General features: G+C 45.6%; 1 pseudogene; it reads left to right on the plus strand.

Moving 5' to 3' along the window:
- Positions 1-7,133, plus strand: part of LOC119471233 — an 18,617-nt pseudogene extending 11,484 nt beyond the window's left edge.
- The last annotated feature ends 2,764 nt before the right edge of the window (positions 7,134-9,897 follow it).

Consider the following 9,897-nt stretch of genomic DNA (forward strand, 5'->3'; position numbering starts at 1 on the left):
GCTTTCTGCACATGGCTAGCCAGTTTTCCCAACACCATTTATTAAACAGGGAATCCTTTCCCCATTGCTTGTTTTTGTCAGGTTTGTCCAAGATCGGATGGTTGTAGATATGTTGTGTTGCCTCCAAGGTCTCTGTTCTGTTCCATTGGCCTATATCTCTGTTTTGGTACCAGTACCATGCTGTTTTGATTACTGTAGCCTTGTAGTATAGTTTGAAGTCTGGTAGTGTGATGCCTCCTGTTTCTTGAATCCTCTTGCACTGCACTGGGAATTTCCCAGGACTTCTCTGGACTCTGAGGCTGTGGTTTCCTCTGCCCTTGATTCTTAACGACCCTTATCTTACCAGGCTCATCATAAATGAAACTTCCAAATCATACCCACAAGGGAGATGAGAGGGGAAACTGAGAGATCGAGAAAGAGATAGGTAGAGATTGAGAGACAGAAAGATAGAGGAGAAGTAAAGAAAGAAAGAGAGAGAGAGAGAGATCAAGAGATAGAGAGATTGAGATAAAGAGAAAGAAAGAGGTAGAAAGAGAGATAGCCAGGCATGGTGGCTCACGCCTGTAATCCCAGCAATTTGGGAGGCAAGCAGATCATGAGGTCAAGAAGATTGAGACCATCCTGGCCAACATGGTGAAACCCTGTCCCTACTAAAAATAAAAAAAAATTAGTTGGGTGTGGTGGCATGAGCCTGTAGTCCCAGCTACTCGGGAGGCTGAGGCAGGAGAGTTGCTTGAACCTGGGAGACAGAGGTTGCAGGGAGCTGAGGTCATGCCACTGCACTCTAGCCTGGGAGACAGAGACTTTCTCTCAAAAAAAAAAGATACAAAGAGATAGAGATAGATAGGTAGAGATAGAAATGGAGAGAGACAGATGAAGAGATCGAGAGACTGAGATAGAGAAATACATAGAGATGGATATAAAGAGAGATAAGGAGATAGAAAAAAATTACAAAAGGAGAAAAAAGTTTATTTATCCAGTCTATCATGATGGGCATTTGGGTTGGTAAAAAAGGATGAATTTGTGTCATGTGCAGGGACATGGATGAATCTGGAAACCATCATTCTCAGCAAACTGACACAAGAACAGGAAACCAAACACTGCATGTTCTCACTCATAGGCATGTTGAACAAAGAGAACACATGGGCACAGGGAGGGGAACATCACACACTGGGATCTGTTGGGGGGTGGGGGGCCAGGGGAGGGACAGTGGGGGTTGGGAAGGTTGGGGAGGGATAACACTGGGAGAAATGGCTGATGCAGGTGACGGGGGCATGGAGGCAGCAAACCACCATGGCATGTGTGCACCTATGCAACAATCCTGCAAGATCTGCACATGTACCCCAGAACTTAAAGTATAATAAAAATAGAAAATAATTAAAAACAATTTAAATATTTTTTAGAGAGAGAAGCAGAGAGACACAGAGATAGAGACAGAAAGGGAAAGAGACAGAGAAAGAGGAGAGAGAGATGAGGAGAGTGAATAGCAGGAAATACTAACTGGGAAATCTGGGTGTAAGACTGAATGGGTGCTGCTTGTACTTGTTCATTCATTTGACTGTGTTTTTTGTTTTGTTTTGAGATAGAGTCTTGCTCTGTTGCCAGGCCGCAGTTGAGAGTCTCTATCCTTGGCTCAAACGGTCTTCCCGCCCCAGCCATCCAAGTGCTAGGACTACAGGCAGGCACCCCCATGCGGGGCTAATTTCTTCTAATTTTTGTAGAGACAGGATCTTGCCGCGTTGCCCAGGCTGGTCTTAAACTCCGGACTCAAGCAATCCGTGCCCGGCCTACTTGGCTTTATATTTGAAGTTATTTCCCAAAAATAACATTCTTAAAGACGCTCTTTCTATAGGCTCTCTTCAATTCTGTGCTTGCCACTAATTTCTCAAAGCACTGATACAAGGGAATTCACTCCCATCACTAAAAATAGCCCTCATAAAACGGCCCCATGACTCACGTGGTTCAAAATCCAGTAAATGTTTTCAGTTCTCTTTTAATTTTTTTTTTGAATGTGTGGCTTCCAGGTAAGACCAAATCTCTTTTTTTTTTTTTTTTTTTTTTTTTGACATGGAGTCTTGCTCTGTCACCAGGCTGGAGTGCCGTGGCACGATCTCAGTTCACTGCAACCTCCACCTACACTGCCTCAGCCTCCTGAGTAACTGGGACTACAGGTGTGTGCCACCATGCCTGGCTAATTTTTTTTTTTTTTTTAATAAAAGAGAAAAATTTAAAAAAAGAATGAAGGAGAGAAAGAAAGAGGAAGAGGAAGAGGGAGAGAGAACGGAAGTGTTGCTTTATTGCCCAGGCTAGAATACAGTCAAAAATGGGTATTAAAAACCTCTTTTATACCAATAATTGTGCTTAATAACGGAGACAGGAAAAAATGAGGGAAGAAAATAACAAACAAGCAGCCAACCAATATTTCATTTAAACCTGTGAGTAGGTGTGCTGCGGTGCTGATAAGAGTGTGTACTTTGTGTATTTAAAGTGCAGAGTTCCATAAACGTTTATTAAGTTTACTTGTTCCGGATCTGAGTTCAAGTCCTGGATATCCGTGTTAATTTTCTGTCTCGTTGATCTGTCTAATATTGATGTTGAAGTCTCCCACTATTATTGTGTGGGAATCTAAGTCTCTTTATAGGTCTTGTGTATCTGGGTGTTCCTGTCGTATATATTTAGGATCGTTAGCTCTTCTTGTTGCATTGATCCGTTCACCATTATGTAATGTCCTTCTTTGCCTCCTTTGACCTTTGTTGCTTTAAAGTCTATTTTATCAGAGGCAATAATTGCAACTCCTGCTTTTTATTTATTTATTTATTTTTGCTCTCCATTTGGTTGGTAAATCTTTCTCCGTCCCTTTGTTTTGAGTCTTTGTGTATCCTTGCATGTGAGATGGGTCTGGATGCAGCATACCGATGGGTTTTGGCTGTATCTTTTGATTGGGGGATTTAGTCGATTTAAATTTGGGATTAATAATAATATATGTGAGTTTAATAGTGCCATTTGATGTTAGCTGGCTGTTTTGCCCATTAGTTGATGTAAATTCTTGATTATGCTGATGTTCTTTACTTTTTGGTATATTTTTGGAAAGGCTGATACTGGTTGTTCCTTTCTATGTGTAGTGGTTCTTTCAGAAGCTCTTGTAAAGCAGGCCTGGTGGTGATGAAATCTCTGAGTACTCGCTTGTTCACAAAAGATTTTATTTTTCCTTCACTTATGAAGTTGAGTTTGGCGGGGCATGAAATTCTGGGTTGAAAGTTCTTTTCTTTAAGGATGTTGAATATTGGCCCCCACTCTCTTCTGGCTTGTTGGGTTTCTGCTGACAGATCTGCTGTGAGTCTGATGGGCTTCCCTTTGTGGGTAACCCGACCTTTCTCTGTGGCTGCCCTCAGTATTTTCTCCTTCATTTCAAACCTGGTGAATCTGGCGATTATGTGCCTTGGGGTTGCTCTTCTTGAGGAATATCTTTGTGGTGTTCTCTGTATTACCTGGAGTTGAATATTGTCCTGCCTTGCTAGATTGGGAAAGTTTTCCTGAATAATATCCTGAAGAGTATTTTCCAGCTTGGATTCATTCTCTTTGTCACATTCAGGTACACCTATCAAATGAAAATTAGGTCTTTTCACATAGTTTTTGTGTTTTAGTAGAGATGAGTTTCACCATGGCCAAGATGGTCTCAATCTCCCATCTTTGTGATCTGCCCACCTCATCCTCCCCAAGTGCTGGGATTTCAGGCATGAGCCACTGCGCCCAGCTGAAACCAAATTTTAGAGTAAAATAAAAACCGAACAACAAAGTAAGCCTGATTTGCTGGGCTGGGCTTTTGTTTTGTTTTGTTTGAGACAGAGTCTCCCTCTGTCACCCAGGCTGAAGTGCAATGGCACGATCTCAGCTCACTGCAACCTCCACCCCCCAGGTTCAAGCAATTCTCCTGCCTCAGCCTTCTGAGTAGCTGGGATTACAGGCACCCACCGCCACACCAGTCTAATTTTTTGTATTTTTAGTAGAAATGGGGTGTCACCATATTGGCCAGGCTAATCTCAGACTCCTGACCTCAAGTGATCCGCCTGCCTAGGCCTCCCACAGTGCTGGCGTTACAGGCATGAGCCACCATGCCCAGCCTGGGTTTACTTTAAATTCATAGCTAAGGTAGAAATGGCTTGGTGAAAGCAACTGAAGAGAGAATGAGCCTCTTACGATCTTTGTTTACAAAAGTTTATTCTTGGGGGGAGAATGAAGACTAGATGATTAATAGGTACAAATACACAGTTTGATAGAAGAAATAAGACCTAGCGTTTGTTACCTCAATAGGGTGTCTATAGTTTATAAGAATCTATTGTCTCGCTGGGTGTGATGACTCACGTCTGTAATCCCAACACTTTGGGAGGCCAAGGCGGGCAGATTACTTGAGGTCAGGAGTTCAAAACCAACCTGGCCAACATGGTGAAACCCTGTGTCTACTAAAAATATAAAAATTAGCCAGGTGTGGTGGCAGGCCCCTGTAGTCCCTGTTACTCAGGAGACTGAGGCAGGAAAATCACTTGAACCCAGGAGGCGGAGGTTGCAGTGAACTGAAATTGCATCACTGCCCTCCAGCCTGGGAGACAAAGTGAGACTCTGCCTCAAAAAAAAAAGTGTTTAAGATTAAAAATAAAGAAACTGGGTCTGTGACCACAATATATTGCTGCAATCAGAACCATTGCAATGAAATAAAACACTCAACTCGTGTAAAAACACTCACCTGGGCCGGGTCCCGGAGAACTGGTAGCTCTCATTGCCTCCTCTGCATGTCACTCATGTTGATGATCTGTTTCTGCCACAACCACACTCTCACTCACCATCCAGTGTCAAATAAAGACGACCCTCCATTATCTCACCCTTTTATTTCACAGGGCACTATGTTAAAAGATTTAACTTATTGTGGCCAGGCGCAGTGGCTCACACCTGTAATCCTAGCACTTTGGGAGGTAAAGGCAGGTAGATCACGAGGTCTGGAGTTCAAGGCCAGCCTGTGCAATATGGTGAAACCCCGTCTCAACTAAAAATACAAACATTAGCCGGGCACAGTGGTGGGCACCTGTAGTCCTAGCTACTCAGGAGGCTGAGGCTGGAGAATCACTTGAACCTGGGAGGCAGAGGTTGCCGTGAGCAGATATCACACCATTGCACTCCAGTCTAGGCAATAGAGACTTGGAGGCAGAGGTTACAGTGAGCCAAGATCTCCTCACTGCATGTAGCCTGGGTGATAAAGCAAGACTCCATCTTAAAAAAAAAAAAATTATGATATGGCAACATCAGACTCTGGGTCAGGTCTACTCTTGCTTGTTTGGAGAACAACTGTAAAAACTATTTGGTTACAATAGTTTTACAATACAACGTTTGCACTGGCAAAGGTTCATGTGAGGAATTTGGCAAGGAAAGTGGCAGGGAGAAGTTGCCATCAAGATATTCCCTTCATGGCCAGGCGTGGTGGCTCACGCCTGTAATCCCAGCACTTTGGGAGGCTGAGGTAGGTGGATCACCTGAGGTCAGGAGTTTGAGACCAGCCTGGCCAACATGGTGAAACCTCATCTCTACTAAAAATACAAAAATTAGCCGGGTGTGGTGGCGGGTGCCTGTACTTACAGCTTCTTGGGAGGTTGAGGCAGGAGAATCGCTTGAACCCGGGAGGCAGAGGTTGCAGTGAGCCGAGATCATCCCACTGCACTCTAACCTGGGTGACAGAATGAGACTCCATCTCCAAAAAAAAGAAAAAGAAAAAAGGGAGAAAGAAAACCTCCTGGGATGTATAGCAGCAGACGAAAATGACAGCAGTACTTACACTCCACTTTGGTTGATATCAGTCTCATGACAGATCATCTTTTTGATTATTTGAACAGATACACACTGGCTGTGGAAAGAATGATAAAACTTGCTCTGTCTGCAGAAAGCCATCTCGCCCATCTTCACACAGATTATTGGTTTTACCCAAGGAAAACCACCCATTGCTCATACACATTTGAAACCAAAGAGCATCTTCCTAAAAAGTAAGGAACTGCTATACTGCAGATTTAGGACTGACAGTAAGACATGATTCAACCACAGATACAACTGACATTGTTCCAAACCACAGTGAAAACAAAAAAGCATGTGACCCCTGAAGTTACCCATGATTCTATAAATACAAAAGATTTTGTTGGTTGGTTTGTTCATTTTGAGACAAGGTCTGGCCCTGTCATCCAGGCTGGAGTGCAGTGGTGCAATCACAGCTCCCTGAAGCCTCACTCTCCTGGGCCCAATCCATCCTCCCACCTCAGCCTCCCAGTTATCTGGGACTACAGGGTGGGTGCTATCATATGCAGCTAATTTGCGGGGTTTTGTTTTTTGCTGTTTTTGTTGTTTGTTGTTGTTGTTGTTGTTGTTGTTTATTTAGACAGAGTCTCGCCCCTCTGACACCCAGGCCGGAGTGCAATGGCGGGATCTCTGTTCACTGCAGCCTCTGCCTCCCGGGTTCAAGCGATTCTCCTACCTCAGTCTCCCAAGTAGCAGGAATTACAGGCACCCGCCACTGCACCCAGCTAATTTTTGTATTTTTAGTAGAGACAGCATTTCACCATGTTGGCCAGGCTGATCTCAAACTCCTTACCTCAAGTGATCTGCCTGCCTCGGCCTCCCAAAGTGTAGGGACTGCAGGCGCGAGCCACTGCGCCCGGCCACAGACTAATTTTTTCTACAGGGAAAGTTTGTCCAGCTTCTTGTGAAAACTCGTGTAATATTGATGGCGGTGGTCTGGCTGCTGCCATCACACCAGTTGCTGTAGGGAGGGCCCAGCTGGGGAGGAGGCTGACGGCTCCCCAACCATGCAGCCCACAGCCCTCGGCACAGTGGCTGGCAGCACGGTTGGGCAGAGAGAAGCCTGGACGTGGAGCTGGGGCAGGAAGTGGGAGCAGCGCCCTCATTGGGCACAAGCCAACAGCGCAGCCACTGCGCCCACTCCGCCGAGGGTTCGAGGTTCCTGGGCCTCAGGAGGAAACTCCATGCAGGGCCTCCTGGCCGTTTTCCTGGGGTCCATCCCGAATCAGGGTGACCACCAACCCTGTCACTCCCCACAGACAGGCCAGAGCCACCATCAGCTACCCCCAGGCTGCCTCTGAGTTCCAGGCAACAGGGGCAGTGCCTGGTGATGTTGCCCCTGCCCTGGCTACCCTCCCAGGCCCAGCAAGGATCAGGAATCCCCCCTCTTCAGGGCTGCAAGGGGGCACACTGTGGCTCATACCTATAATCCCAGCATTTTGGGAGGCCGAGGTGGGAGGATTGCTTGAGCTCAGTCCAAGACCAACCTGGGCCACATAGTGAGGTCCCACCTCTGCACTCCAGCCTGGGCAACAAGAGCGAAACTCCAACTTAAAAAAAAAAAAAAAAATAGCCAGGTGCACTGGCTCACATGTGAGGCTGCAGCCGCCCAAGTTGTGGCTGCAGATTCAAGCCTCCCTGTACTCTTGGTGGGGGGGGGGACACAGCTGCCCCCAACTCTTGCAGGCTGCAAAGTGCCTGCTCCCACTGCCTAGTTTCTACTTATTGACAGTGCCTGCTCCCATCCTGGAGCAAAGTCAGGACCCAGACTGGGCAGACTGATTCCTGGCAGAAGGGGGCAGGTCCCCACTAAGACCCCACTTTTAGGCCAGGGAGGGCCTGAATGCTGAGGGCTGGGAGTCCGGTGGACCAGTGTGGGGGCTCGTGATGCCTTTTCCAGGCCCACCCATGGCCACTGATGGACCAGTCAGCACATACCACATCCCCTCTGAGGCCCATAAAAGCTCCATGCTCAGCCAGAGCTAGGCAGAAAAAAGAGAGACATCAGGATGACCAGCTGCAGAGAGAAGCTACCCTCTGTGCTAATAGCTGGAGATGACCTGACCACAAGCTGCAGAAAGGAGCTACCATCTCTGCTGAAAGTTGCAGAGAGGATGGGTTGACCTGATGGACAGAGAGAAGCCACCTTCTCCAAGGCCTCCTCTCTGCTGAGACTTGCAGACATCAGGAGGACCAGTAGCAGAGAGGAGCTACCCTCACTGGGGACTCCTCTCTGCTGAGAGCAGAGCATTCAATGAGATGACCTACCTACAGACAGGAGCTCCCACTTTGGGTCTCCTGTGAGCTGTTCTAACATTGAGTAAAGCTCCTCTTCATCTTGTTCACCCTCTACTTACCTATGTACCTCATTCTTCCTGGACATAAGACAAGAACTCAGGCAAAGGTGTCACGGGCCACAGATGTTTCCGACCAGAAAAGTGGCACCCTAAAGATCCTGTAACAGTGATATGTAAGCCATTTTTATCTGTTCAAAGACAGTGGGGTTATTTTTTTTTAAGAAATGAATTATATTTAAAATTAGAATATGGCAAATGTTCAATAATAGGCCTTTTTCTAGAAAGTCAAAGAAGGTTAATGATTAGAATAGGTAACAAGTGTGCCAGAGTCACATTTGTCTTGCAGAAGTAAACGGTCAGTGCGTCCTCTGTTTTGGTTACTGAGGTTACACCTAAAGTGGTTTTGAGGTCTCACTACACTTAGCAGAAGGCAATTTTTAATTCAGTGTTTCCATATGTTTGTGTACCATTGGAACTAATTCACACATGATTTCTGTCATGAACTCAGTGCACCCTTGATGTGTGAGAGAGAGGTAACTAAAGAACATTCTGTGTATAGCTTCTCCATTTTCAGAGGTTTTCGGTCAAATTAAATGTTTTGGGGCTTTTCTGAGACAGGGTTTCATTCTGTTGACCAGGCTGGAGTGCAGTGGCACAATCATGGCCCACTGCAACCTCAACCTCCCAGGCTCAAGTGATCCTCCCACTTCAGCCTCCCTAGCAGCTGAGACTACAGGCATGCACCACCATACCCGGTAATTTTTTAATATTTTGCAGAAGTGGGGCCTCACTATGCTGCCCAGGTTGGTCTTGGACTGAGCTCAAGCAATCCTCCCACCTCAGCCTCCTAAAGTGCTGGGATTAAAGGCATGAGCCATGGTGCCCAGACACATCATCTACAGTTTCTGTTTTCTGTATTGTATTTGTGCACAAAAAAATTATTTTTTTGCCTGGAGCCAGACCTCACAATTTAAAACCCAACTGGCTAATAATTAAAACTTTTCTAAACAGGTAAAAGCAATGGAGAGGTGGGGCATGCCTGTGAGCACGTCCAGCACAGACATCTTGGTTAAAGTACAAGGACATAAAAAGTACTCTGTGCCTGTAAGCATGGCATGTCTAACAGCTACATAGGACAGGGCTTCACAACGTTATTGGCACACTTATTCTTTAACAAGATAGGAAACTTTAAAAAGGAACTTTTCTACTTCCCACACCAGGAATTTGAGGCTGCAATAAGCTATGACCACATCACTGCACTCCACCCTGGGCAAAAAAGTGAGACTCTATCTCAAAAAAAAAAAAAAATACTGGTAAATGAAGGCATATTTTGTTGATCAGTGCAATGAAGAGGAGGCAACACAAAGTTGACAGAGACAAAGAAAATGTGATATATATGGAATACTACAAAAAAAAAAAAAAAAAATGAAATCATGTCTTATGCAGCAACATGAATGGAACTGGGGGCCATTATCTTTAAGTGAAACAACTCATATGCAGAAAGTCAAATCCTGCATGTTCTCACTTATAAGTAGGAGGTAGATTCCGTGTAGATGTGGACATCATTCTTGCCTTAAAGCCCTATCTTCATTCATCTCCCTGGTCTGTTTCGGGGGCTTCTTGCCAACCTCATGGCCGGACACGGTGCTCACCTCCCTTCCTGCCTCAGCTTCTCATCCGAACAAACTCTCAGAAGCTGAATCAGACACCACTGACCACTACTTCCTTCTTGAATCACATTTCTTGAAACTTAATTTTTCTCTTTCCT

The sequence above is a fragment of the Cebus imitator genome, unplaced genomic scaffold, assembly GCF_001604975.1.
Source record: "Cebus imitator isolate Cc_AM_T3 unplaced genomic scaffold, Cebus_imitator-1.0 Scaffold53, whole genome shotgun sequence".
NCBI classification, from domain to species: Eukaryota; Metazoa; Chordata; class Mammalia; order Primates; family Cebidae; genus Cebus; species Cebus imitator.